Here is a 14,729-nt window from a genome sequence, read left to right on the forward strand (position 1 = left end):
ATATCATTTAGGGTTAGTTTAACATTAACTATTATTTGTTGTTTATAATGTTGGTTAATATTATTTGGAAAATCTTTTTCAGGAATATAATTTCCAAGAATTTTTTTTATTTTTCTCAAAATTTTTAAATATTTTATTTGGGGAATTTTGTTGCGTGGATACATTTATATGGAGATAAAAAAAAATATTTTTAGGATTTATAAAAAGTGGGAACTTTTTCCAGGGAATTTTTCCGGGGAATTATTTTCCTTAGATTTTTTGTCCCGATGAATTATATTTCAACGAATTTCTTTCCGGAGAAAATTTTTCTTGATATTCTTTTTGGGAATAATTTTTTTTTTCTTAGGGTATTTTTTCCCGGGGAATTAATTTGTGAGAATTTTTTCCCGGGATTTTTTTGACGGGAAATTATTTTCCTAGATTCTTACTAATTTATCTAGTTCATACCTATTCGTCCTTTTCATCAAATCTACTCTCTTGATTTGGTACACATTGAACGAATTATGGAGATTGATAAGCGCATCACGGAGAAAATAGATTAACTCTGCGAAGGGTAATACCTTTGGCAAAGGCATGCCGTAAATGATTCGATCAAATTAGTTTACTTAAATTATATAAAACAATAAATTTTAAATGATATTAAATAAAATAAAATGAATATATTCAAGATCAAAAAAATTAATTTCGCATACTAGTGAACTGGTAAAATTGAAAATTTTACTGTAAGTTAATTTGCGCCATGTTAAATATAATTTTAATTTTCACCTTATTTTATTATCATAAAAAATACCCTTTTTTCTAAAATTTTTTGAAATATGGTCTAAAAAAATTATTAACTTTTAGATATTTTTCTCTCAAATTATTTTTTATAATTAATGATATATTGTATGAATATTTAAGGAGGATGGGGGTGAGAGTGTAAGGAGAAAATTATTATTAACGGTTAAATTGCGAAGTTTTGGATATCATTGCAATCTAAATAAAATAATTAATATGAAATTTAAAACAATAACATAATTTATGGTTTCCTTTATTCATAACTATTAATTATACAATAATAAATTATACAGTAAAAACAACATAAAATTAAAGTTAAAGATAAAAATTAAAAAACAACAACTAAAAATAAAGAAATATCCAAAAAAAGTAATAAAACTAAAAAGTGAAATTATATCCATAAAATCCCAAATATATATCTTTCCTTCATTTACATAGTCTATAATAATTTCGTAATAATTTTTCTATTTGCATAAGACATTTTTCGTTTATATCTAAATATTACAACAATTTGAATAAGACATTTTTCGTTTTCATCACAACATTAACCTAAAATGATATATAAGCGAACAGGCAAATAAAGGGAGGGCTCCCTTACATTCCCTTCGCTATGCCAATGGTCTGGTCTAGTCTCATAATTACAAATGTCGAAATGTGTCTAATTCTTATCTTCGGTTTCTATCATATCATTAATATGAATTTATTAGATTTAAAAATTTTATGCTTAACTATAGTTGCCCTCTATTATTCTCTATGTGGTTGGTACATCACGCTTCCTCCCAAAAACATTCTAGACTTTTGAAAAAACCTTCAACGATCTAAATTTTAATTCTATATGGAAAAGGTTTTCTTAGGTTGTTCAAAATTTATTTAAAATTTTATTATGTTATTTTTTGAAAATAATGGGAGGAGAGCCTTAAGGAGTTAAAAAGCTATTCGTGCCACCCCAATAAAAGTTTTATTATTCGAGTCTAGTTGAGGTATATTTTCACGATTTAATTATAAATGAGTCAGGTCTTTTGGCACGACTTGACTTTTTAAAAAAACTAATCTAAACTTTATTTAATGACCATAAAATAATTAAAATATTAGTATAAAACCAAAAACTTTTGGCAACCCGATGAAAAATTAATTTGACGGCTCTTCCTAACCCACTCTCTCGTTTGCATGGGCCTGAATGGTATATATATATTGTCAATTTTTTTTAAGTCGATGAATTGGCTTTGATGCTAATATAATTAAAAAATGAAATGAAATAAAAAGAAAAGAAAAGAAAAGTAACAAAAGCTTATTTATTTCAATTAACGAAATAATTTCCTGATTCAAATTTTAATTTTCATTTAAAATAATCATAATTCTAATTAAAATTTTCTATAGCATTTGAAATCAATCATTTAAATCTATTGTAGAATATAAAAATATTATAATGTATAACCAACCCAGATCTTTCGAATATGGTTTTTAATTTTTGGCAAGAATTTTTAAATCAATAAAAATGTTATCATTTTATATATTTTGATAAATGATTGATTTTGAAATGTCCTAAAATTTTGGTTGTATAATAATATAATAGTTCCACTATGATCTATTCTATTTTATTATTTATCTTATTTAATACATTATATTAAAACGTCTTGAATTCAATATGATAACATGTATCTGTATGAGAATATTCTTTTATTTGTAAGTTTATTTTAATTTTTATTAAAATACTGTGGTTGCTGAAACCGATATAATTATTTGTTATGTAATCATATGTGGTCACAGATTATTAAAAATGCTCATGTCCTAATCATTTACTAAATTGACCAAGTTGAGATTATAGTTATTTCAAAGATTTTAAGGCTAAACAGTTTAATTTATTTGATCTTAAATAAATCTTGACCACAATACCAAAATAGTTTAAATATTAACTAGGAATTGAACGTAATTTTAATAACGATTAGTTTAAAAAAAATATGACACTATAACTATATATATATAGTATAAAGACGTATATCGAGCATTACTCTCACATCCTTCGTAAAACTAAACTAATTTTAATAAAAAGTTTTAAGGTCTCTTTACTCTTGGGCATCTCATAAACTTGGGTATCCAGGGATAACTATGTGCTTACTATACATATTAATAAATTATAACTCTTACTAAATGTGGAAAAAACTTGTATTCATTTTATTTGTTTATGGATTTCAGTTTGTTTTATTAAATATTGTTTCTAAGATAAAAATCTTCGTGATTAATTATTTAAAACATACAGTAAGGAATACGAGAGTTAAAAATAAATTAATTTTTCATTTTGGTTTTTTATTTAGGGAAAATAAATAAAATGAGATTATATCTAGTATTCTATATAGAAATAGATTCGATTGTAATCATATTTATTATGATAATAAGATCATTAATTATCCACTTCTTTTCTATTATTAATGTAAAGAAAAATAATAAGGTATATTTCCTTAATTAAAATTTGGATATACGTTGTGTTCAAAATTAATGTCTAATTATAATTTTAATGAATTATCTCCTGTAAGACTTTACATTTCCCAATATAATATATAATTATTGTAAAAAAAAAATAAGATAATAAAATAGTAGAACATCATCATGAAGTATATAATCATAAAAGAATGGGGACTGGAACTATAATTAACATATAATTTCATGTTGTAATAAGAATATCTAATGTCCAAATTATGAGAATAATTGATATTTAAATTTTAACAGGGTTTAAGTAGAACATAGAAAGATGAGATAAACAAAATTGACATTAATACTACTCTACCTAAATAAAAAAAAATCACCCCCTTTATTTTTTTCCTTGCAACATTATTTTTAAGATTTAAAATATTTGAAGACATATAAGAAAAATTAAGATAGAACATTATAGTATACAATCTTTTATATATATAAAAAACTTTTATACATTTGTGTTCCTCTAGCCATTTCAGAATTATTGTACGATTAACTGAGGTGTGATTTATTAACGAACAGATTAAGTAAAGATCTATTTTTAATTTAATTGTTTTCCTATATAATAATATTTAAATAATATAAATATTTAATTTTTTTCTAATTTGCTCATTCTTCATAATGACTTTTGGAAAGCGTTAAAAGATAGTAATTCGCTATTAATGCATTAATATAAGGGAAATAGCAAATAAAAATTGTTGCTGAGCTAAATATTTATAGATTTCGTTTTCAAAGTATTAATCGAAAATCAACTAGCGGTGAGTTAAGAGGAAATTCGAAAAAGGCCTAAAAAATAATATGACCTAGTTTTAGTTAAAATAATAGCATTAAAAAATCTTAAAAAACTAGGTTAGATATCTCAAATGAATATAATTCTACTCTTCGGAAGATTGTCTCACCAATTTTAATTTAGACAAAATAATTATACTGAGATTTTAATAATAGACACCTAAACCTTTCTGCCATCTATGAGCAAAATCACCAAACTTGCGTAATATTTTTTGGCTAAAATATTGGGATAATCTTTATAACTCGAGCCGTTTAGCAACACTACTTATATTAGAAATAATTTCATAAAATAAGTCATATCGGATTTATAAGGTAAAAACTTTAATTCAACATTACTTTTACATTACTGCCATTAAAAAAAAGAAACGTCGTTTTCTTACTCGTTGCTTACAATGAAAAGAAACTTTTTATGTTACTTTATAAAAGGAATGTTATTACTTACTTTCAAAATCAAATACTATAGCAGATTTTACTAATTACCATAACTATGTATTTTTTACAAAAGGTATAAAAATACATTATGATAGAAAAATATGGCAAGCAGAAAATAATTAGCAGGAAAAAATTTTCCCTGGAAAATAATTCCCTGGAAAAAAAATCCCGATTAGATAATTCTCCCTGAAAAAATTCCCTTAGAAAATAATTGCCCGGAAAAAATTTCCCTGGAAATAAATTCCCCATTATTCAATTTAAAAAAATAGACGCGCAAATTTTTTAAATAAAAATAGTCAGGCTGGAAAATTTTTACATGGTCAGCATCACTTTTTTTTGAATTTCAGACTAATGTTTTTATTTTAATTAATACTAATTGAAAATAAATTACAATATGCTTATTTTTTTTTGTTTTTAAGAGCTGTAGACAATATAGTAAATTCACAAAAAATTAAACAAGTTAATCATATATGATATGATCCAATTATAAATACACATTACAGATATCAAACACAATTGATATATAAAAAGGTTGTTGTATAAAGAACCAGCTATAGAGGAAAAATATAAGATTAATTAACATTAGAAAAAAATTAAATGCAAATATTAAAAATGTGATGGCAAGAAAATTCGTACAAAATTTTTTAAAAAGTCGCGACGGTCCTTTTGTAAAATATTAATTAGCAGGACTAAGCCTGACTTTTCACGTAAAATTTTAAAGACTCGAGCATATTTTTTATATATTATAAGGTGCCAGGAAAAAATTTAACAGGGCTGGCAACTTTCGCAAAAATTGATAGCGGGCAAATAGGACCGGGTTAGAGATTTCTATACATACGATGTGAATTATAATAATATTTATTAATTTATAAGATCTATATTATAATCTTTTGATCTGAAAACTCGCCTAAAAATAATATTCAATTAAATTTTAAAATAATATATAATAAAAGAATTTTAATTAAATTTTGGATAATATCTAACCTCATGAATAGTTTTTAATAAAATTCACTCATTTTTCTGAATACCTGTTAAATCTGATAGGTAATGTCATTATAAACAGACTATTGAACATATAATAAATCAAATGTGGTATAGCTATTGAATTTAACTGGTCTTATATCGGTATCATAATTTTGCACTTATATCTAAATTCTTTAATATTTAAGTAAAGTTATTACTAGTTACTCAAAAAAAGAAACGTTCTTACTTAACTTGTTATACTTCAAAAAGAGTGATGGGCAGGAATTTAGTCGGGAGAGAGGGGTACGTTGGGGCCCTTAACGTCTTAAAAAAATTTAGTGTTCTTAGGTCTTCTTTTTTTAAAAAAAATGGAATTTATTTTCATATTATTAATCTTTCTTATCAAAATGTATATTAATGTAAATATGTGTTATTAATTTAAAAACTAACTCCTATTTAAATTATTTAAAAATGAACATAATAGAAATAGGGGAATGCCATTGAAACCGTTTTGACTAGTCATTTAGCTTCCTCATAAGGACTGCATATATCGTGAATAGTGCAATTATAATGTAGCAGATATTTACAAGACAGACCACATAAACTACGATGTTTGTGTAAAAAATTTGGAAACATGCCAATTGAGATGCACACAAAGCTTCTAAAAAAGACTATGAAACCAATCAAAAAAATAGGAGATTGAATTAAAAATAGTTAGGCACATTGATGAACAAACCAAGATAATTTAATATTGCATATTATCTTGCAAAAGTAAATCACCTATTTACTGATTTCTAATCGTTTATAGATTTACAAGAGCACAGTGATTTTTATAAGACACATTTTGCATTCTAGGTATTCTACTTTCATAAAAAAATTTAAATAATAATAATTTATAATCCAAAATAGATATCCTAGTAGAATAATCTACAAGATTGACAAATAAACCAGCCTTGGTTATTTATGTAAATAGGTATTGGAGTCTTCATTTGATAAACCTATTTCTAGACCTGATTGAATTAGAATCAAAAGATGATGCAGAGAGGGTTGTCGATACCCTACAGGATTTATTTAAATTTGGATTTATTTGTTAGCGATGGCACCTGTGTCATGACTGGGAATAAATCTGTTGTAGCAACGTACCTTTGCGTACTATATCTAACAGTCATATCCTAGCATTGTTTAAATCACCATTTAAAATTAGCGGTGTCCAATGCAATAATAAGTACAACTAACTTTAAATCCTTTATTGACACATTATATAGTTTATATAACCAGTCCAACAAAATGCAGTGGATCAAATAGAGGTAATTGCATTCAGTTGCTGAAGATCAAAAGGGTATTTGATCTACGATAGGTGTCTAGCAGTCTTCGCACTGTTTAGACAATTTAGAATAATTATAAGGCCCTATATACGCATTTCAAAAATTTATCAAATTCAAAGAACAGAGCGAAATTTAATGGCCTCTCCATATGATTATAAAGTAATGAAACCTTATCAGATCTCGCCAACACATATGTTGTTCAATTTGAATTATCCAATCTATCTTTAGTTAAACAAGAACAACCAGTTTTCTCACAGCTGACAAATTAATAGAGAGCACATTCGTGTTGTTAAATCGTTTAAATATATCCTGATAGATTTTAAATTAATTCATAAATTAACAGAAAGCTACGAAAGCATTGTTCATTTAGAAAAGCATATTTGCTGATAAATATTTAACAGATGTAGCATCAGAAACTTGTCAACAGTCATTTAGCTCTTTTCCAGTTTGAATAACTCGGATCATTTAAGCAATTGGTAACACACTTAATTTTAAATCTTATAAAAGTTTTTAAATTTATAAATTTATGTCATAGTCATTTTTTAATTGAATCGTCATTCGCCCTTTTATTTTATGAAATTCTGATATGGGTAGAGTGAAATAAACTTTTAAGTTTTTAATAATAAATAAAATATTGTTCTATAATTTCCGAAATTTCCATTAAAAAGTTAAGTCCTTCTTATGCTTTTTTAATTTCATAAATTATGTGTTTTGAGAAATGGAAGGTAGTCGTTTTTTTTGTTAAGGCAGAGTAGCATAAATAATAAGTTTTTGGTTAATATCATTTGAATGTAGATTGTTCACTTAAAAGGGGACATGTGATGGAAATTATGTAAAAAATACCTTCTTTGACCAAATCGAAAACATTAAGTATTCCGGATTAAAAAATTCGCGTTTGCTCTTATACCGCACTATAGTCATTCAGCTCCGGTTATACATCTGAAGCTGCCAATTTTCGCAAATTAAAGACAATGACAACAAATTATTAATTAAATAATATAATTATAGTAACAGTATACTCAAGGGAGGTAACTAGTCGACTTAAAATAGGTAGAAAATCTATAAAGCATTGTTATACGATTTTGGCATGGGGCCTAGCCTATAAACTAAAAAGTCCAATATAAGGAAGCGGTAACCTTTAAAGAATATATTGTATTTATAAAAGAGACGAAAAATGTAATTTAAAAAACACTTAACTATCCTAAAAAATAAATAATTAAGCTTAATATTATTATATATTAAAATGTCTTTTAATGTTTCAATTTATTTTTTTCGAATTTTATATTAGTATTACAAACAAAATATTGAGTAATTTATCGTAGATGAACCGCTAATTAAATTTTTTTATAACTGAAATTTTCAATATAAAAATAATGCATTTTATTTTATTTTATCATTATTATTAATAAATTTTTTTAATATTACTTTTTTTCATTCCACAAAACCATTATACATGACATGCCCTGAAAAAACCAAAAATCCATTTATTGTCGTGATATTTTTGGTGTATATTTACTACAGCAAGTCTATATCTTCCAATTCAATTTTAAGTAAGAGCTCATATTTTTATTATTTATCACTTTTTTTAAATGAAGCTTGTTTATTGAAGGGATTACTTCAATTGAAATTAAGAATTTTTTCTTCCGCTTGTTCTCATTTCTAACGTTTATTCTACTTTTAACTTTTTCCCTCGTCCCTCGTGAAATATCTTATACACTTAAGATCTTCATAAATCTGTTTTTTTTTAAATTTTGTAAAGAATCGTTTCAAAAAGTTAGTTCTATACCTATAATAATAATTAGGGTAAAGAAGAACGCATATATTTATTTAACGGAAATAAATTTTTATTTCTTGTTTATACATTACAGGCTAAAAAACAGTCTTAATGGAATATGGAATCTTCCAACTTAGGGATTCGGAATATCGAATCCTCACGTTTTTTTCGGAATCTGTTAAAAACCATTAGGATTTGGGATAATTTTAAGCCCGTTTTGTTCACATTTTAAAAATATTAGCGAAAAAAGGTCATTTTGAAAATTATCTTTGCCCACTGAGATTGTAAAGGCTAGTGACGCTCCTGCATATTATCTAATTAATTAAGTAAATTATTTTCAATAGAGTACCAGACTGCTTAATCTATCTTGTGTCATTTTTGGATGAAGATAGATAATGATTAATTAAACTACGACTGAAACTCGTTACGATGATCAGTATTTTTAATAGTATTCTTGGTGGAATATATAGATTTGGGTAAAATATGTCGCAAAATATTGATTGGCATATTGTTTTTCATAGTAGAATTAACAAATTTAAGCTCTTTATATAATTAGCCTCAATTCATTGTCATTTTCATGAGATAAAATATTTTCAAAAAAATTTCGTAATTCTGAAAAAAAAATCGTATTTAGCATCATTTTGACTTCATTCTATTTCTAGTCTTTTGCTAAACAGCAAGAAGTAAATTTTTGACATCTATCTTTTTAAATTTGATTGTATTTTCTATTCTATATTTCTTCTTTAATTGAGGATAACAATGAGCTAGGATTTTGCATAATTATAATTGTAAAGAAATAAATTTGTATTTAGATTTTCTTTGCAGGAGTATTTGTCTCATCTTTCCTTTTGCTGCCATAGAATCAACTTAGTTGCTCAACTATTTCAAAATAGTATATATCTTTAACTTAAATCGCAATGTCCACACTGCATTTATTCTGCTCTCCCAAATGATTGTGTTCATATGGTTAAGAATAAAATTTAAAATATTTTTATTTAAAATAGCCCAACCATGGGTTGATTGTTAGTGTTGTTAAAAGTCACTGTCTATTTCATCCCAAATTTTTTGCAGGGTCGATTTAAAAAAGGTCAGTTTAAGATTTTCGCCAAAATAATAATATGTAAGTCTGAAGATTTTGCTCATAAATGACAGAAAGGCTTGGATATCTATTTGCCAAATTTCGAGGTTTATTTTGGCTAAGATCTTTATAGCCACTTTTAAAAACCGACCTAAATCAGGCTTATTAACAAGTCTATTGATAGTGTGAAAAAGTTATAATGAAATGTATTATGGTAAAGAAGTTTATTAATACTACTTAATTTTCTCTGCCGCATTCAACAAATCTAAGAACGGCAAAAACAACTCATAGATTTTTGTTTATCATGGTTCCACGTCAATTCGGCGCAACGTCAATTCAGCGCGACGTCAATTCAACGCGACGACAATTCGGCACAACGACAATTCGGCGCGTATCTAATACTCCAATTTATTATAAATTTATTAGTATAAAAAAAGGATGATTAAATAGAAGTCATTTTGAATGTTTGTCCTATTAATTATTTCTTTATTTTTTTTTTACAAAAATTTTATTTACTAAATGTGTAATGTAATATCAATAAAAAATTTTAAATAAAAAAAAATTAACAACCAATATTTATACCGATTTCTTTGGTGGACCAATTTACCATATTATAAGATATGTTGATTAGTAGCCAATATTATGTAACCCTGCAGATTTCGCATGGAAGAATGAAAGAAATAGAGAAAAAGAAAGGTTTGGACCTCTATCTCTAATCTTACATATTATTTTGGCTATAAATCATAATCGATCGTTTTTAAAAATAAGCCCAAATCCTCCCAACAAATTAATGCGCAATTTTTTTATTTATTTATATTATAGGTATTGAAATTATAAATATACTAATTAAAAATAAAATTATAAATTTCCAGTGTCATTAAATATGAATTAAATATGAGAAATTTAACATTCCAATTATCATGGATAAGAAAATATAAGTGGCTTATCATGACATTGACTTAAAAAATCAAAAAAAGACACTAAAAAAATTTTGTCCGACCAGATTCATTGATAGACAAGAGTCGGTGAAACTCTTTATTGAACTATATGATGTTGTATTTGTAGCACTGGAATTTTGTATATCAAGCAAGGAAAAAGATTCAGCAGATGCTGAGAATCTTTTGCAGGCTTTAAGCCACAATTTTTATTATTTATTCAATTTGTATTTTTTATTTAAATATACATATGATTTTAGCAAAATGCTACAAAAAATTTATTTGGATTTAAGGGAGGTTATGAAAAGAGCAAAGGATATTGTTGAAATATTAACAAATATTAGAGAGAATGTGGATAAAAATTTTATGAAATATGAGAAAGTAAAGGAGATTGCTAATATGTTTGGGATTGAAATTTTTAAACCTAGAGTAGTTTCTAGACAATCCATGCTCAAATATTGATGAATCTACGATTGAGGATTTTTATAAAATTAACATTTATATTCATCTTATTGATGCATTTTTATTTAAATTAAAGGAAAGATTTATTAGTCATATTTTTATTTTAAAAAGCTTTTTTTCTTTTGTCGGTTGAGTCTAAACTGTTGATTACGTTTGAAACACGAGAGGATATTAGGAAAATCTCAATATAGTAGGCTCATATGATATGTTAGTCTGTGATGTCTGCTTTTCGTAAATTTTAACAGAATAGAGTATTTGAGACCAAAAAATGTTCTGCTTTCCATATGTAATTGCACTTTAGATTCCCAATATCAAAACATTATTAATTATTTTAGCTTCATTACTAATTAGTACCTGCACTAATTAAAGGTTTTTTTCAACTTTAAAAAAGTTAAAAACCTATTTAAGAAATACTACCGGTGAAAAATCTTTGGATTAGCCCCATTCGATATTTATAAGGAGATTATTCAAGATAAAAATTTGATTCTCGATGAATTAGCAAAAGCTTAGAGAAAAGTTGACCTGTCTTTATAAATTCAAATAAAAATGTTAAACGACTGATTTGGGTCTATTTTTAAAAACTTAGCCAAAATAATATGTATACCCTTATAATGTGATAAATTTTCTACCAAAGAAATCGGTATAAATATTGGTTGTTAATTTTTTTTGATATTATTAAATTTCTTTATTTTACACATTTAGTAAATAAAATTGAGATTTTTGTAAAAAAATATAAAGAAATAATTAATAGGACTACATTTAAAATGACTTCTATTTAATCATCCTTTTTTTTTACTAATAAATTTATAATAAATTGCAGCTGTATTAGATACGCGCCAAATTAACGCTGCACCAAATTGTCTCCACTGAATTGACGCTGCGCCGAATTGTCCTGCGCCGAATTTTCCGCGCCGAATTGACGTGATGCCATTTATATACTATATTAATTATTAAATTTTTAGTTGATATTGCAGTTTTCTTTAAGTTATTTTGACGGCGGTAATTTTAGAGAATAATCAGGTTTATATATAAACTTACCCATCAAGAATGACGGGTGAATCAGATATTTTTCCTTCTTTTGGATAAATCAGAAATTTTACTTTTCGTCTCACTTTATTTACGAATGAAAAAATTAAATATTGAATTTGCCTACCTTATTTTTTATTAACATACCTTATTGACTTTATTATTGCCTTTACTAAGCCTTCATATTATCATGATAGAATATAAATTGCCCTTTTTATATCTATAAACTATAATATAAAACTACTCTATGAAAAGATAATAGATATTAGGGCTGCCTATGTTTCGGTTTAGTCTGGACATCCCGCTTAAGGTAATTTTGTATTGTTCATACAGGACATAAAAAATGCACTTTGCTCCGGAGGTTGAAATTTCGTTCAATAATTCAGGTTTTATTTATACTAAAACCATGTGGCTCATTAACACTCTATTAACTACTCACATTATCTATACACCAGGCTCCCGTTAGTCAGTATTGTTGTCCTCTCCCCATTGGGTGAAAGTTTTATAGGAATTTTAAGGGAGCAACGAGAGGGCAAAAGTAGAAAGATATATTTTAAAAAAAGAAACAAATATATTATGGAAGATTTAAAAAATATATATAAGCGTTTTACGACTCAACGGTTAAGATTTTCAACACATTAGCATATCTCAGTTGAAATTATGGAAAAGGTCCAATCAAAGAAGGAAAAGTGTCAATCGAAAAAGGAAAGGAAAAGTGTCAATCAAAAAAGGAAAATTCCTATTCAAAAAAGGAAAATTTTTTAAAATTTTTTGCCAATTTTTATTTATTTGTGTTATTCCTTCTTAATTTATTTCTATATTATTGCGATTTCTCTACGTTTTTTTTCTTACTGTATCTTTTCTCAATTTATTTCTAACTTTTTGCGATTTTTTTTATTTTTATTTTTCTTACTACTTCTCTAAATTTATTTTTCTTCTCATTTTTGATAATTCTTTTGTATTTTTAAAAATAATTTATAAATTTAGGTCCATTTTTTTAACAATTCTTTACGTTTTTTTTTCATCATGCATACAATATTCTTTTTATAATTTTTTCATTGTAATCTTTTGCATACATTTTTAACCTTTCAATCTCGTCATTTTTAATCTTTATTTTTTTGAGCATTTCTCAATTTGTTTCTTCTCATTTTTGATAATTTTAAAAATAAGAATTTAAAAATGATTATATTTTATTAATTTGCACATCGTTTGGTATTACAGTTCAAACTTATTTAATTTTTAAAAGGTACATTATAACCAAACGATTAATTTAATTTAGCAATTGTAATTATAAATAATATGTATATATAAAAAATTGTCCGCCAAAAAATTATATATAATTTTAAAAAATAATTATCAAAAATGAGAAGAAAAAAAATTGAGAAAAGCTAAAAAAAATAAAGATTAAAAATGACTTAAAGAGATTTGGATATAAAAAATTACAATAAAAAAATCATAAAAAGAAAATTGTGTATGATAAAAAAAATGTAATTGTTAAAAAAATGGACCTAAATTTATAAATTATTTTTAAAAATACAAAAGAATTATCAAAAATGAGATGAAAAAAAATTGAGAAAAGATATAATAAGAAAAATAATTTTAGAAAAGATACAAATAAAGTAAAGAAATCGCAAAAAGTTAGAAATAAAATAAGAAGGAATGACAAAAATAAATAAAAATTTAAGAAAAATTTATAATTTTTTTTAAAAAATACGATTTTACTTTTTTGAATGGGAATTTTCCTTTTTTGATTGACACTTTTCCTTTCCTTTTGGGAATTTTCCTTTTTCGATTGGACCTTTTACTTTTTTGTTTGACACTTTTCCTTTTTGATTGAACCTTTTCCTTTTTTGTTCGACACTTTTCCTTTTTTGATCGGACTTTTTCCTTTCTTTTTGGGAATTTTCCTTTTTTGATTGACACTTTTCTTTTTTTGATTGAACTTTTTCCTTTTATGATTGACCTTTTTCCTCATTTGATCGGACCTTTTCCTTTTTTGATAGAAACTTTTCTTTTTTTGATTGGGACTTTTCCTTTTTTGAATGGGAAACCCTGTATAAAAATTTTACCTTTGTAAAATATTATGTCAAAATATTTTTATAGTATTTCACATATTCTTTCTTTTCCAAAATATATTAAGGGGAATGACAATAAGATGTAGCAATTACATAATATCTAAAAAATATGTCTTAATGAGTAGAATAAAAAATATTTTCACCTATATTATTTTTACCGTTTTATTTGTAATTTATGATCTAAAAATTTATTAATGATAGGTAAGAGTTTTGCATACCTTATTTTAGAATACATACCTTATTGTCAATTTCGGAAAAATAAAAAGAGATATAGAGCGACATATATATTTTATTAAGGGAAAAACAAAATGCCTTGAAAATATTTATTTATATTAAATTGAATTAAAGAATAATAACGGTGCGATATGATATAAATAAATATTATTTCAAAAATGAAAATATATAAAAAGATGTATTACTCTACAAAACCCTCATTTAGTAGGATCAAATTATTAGGCTGCTAATTACATATAAATGCATCTAAAAAATATTTTTATATTGCACATAAAGCTTAAAATCATTAGTCTGCAATATTTGGCCGGACCCATTCTGAAAATTTTTTCAGGCAGGACCTAGCTAAATTTATAAAGTGGCTAGCCAAGATTATAAATAGTTGTTTATTTT

The sequence above is a fragment of the Gordionus sp. m RMFG-2023 genome, chromosome 2 (genome assembly GCF_954871325.1).
Source record: "Gordionus sp. m RMFG-2023 chromosome 2, tfGorSpeb1-WG-v2, whole genome shotgun sequence".
Taxonomy (NCBI): domain Eukaryota; kingdom Metazoa; phylum Nematomorpha; class Gordioida; order Chordodea; family Parachordodidae; genus Gordionus; species Gordionus sp. m RMFG-2023.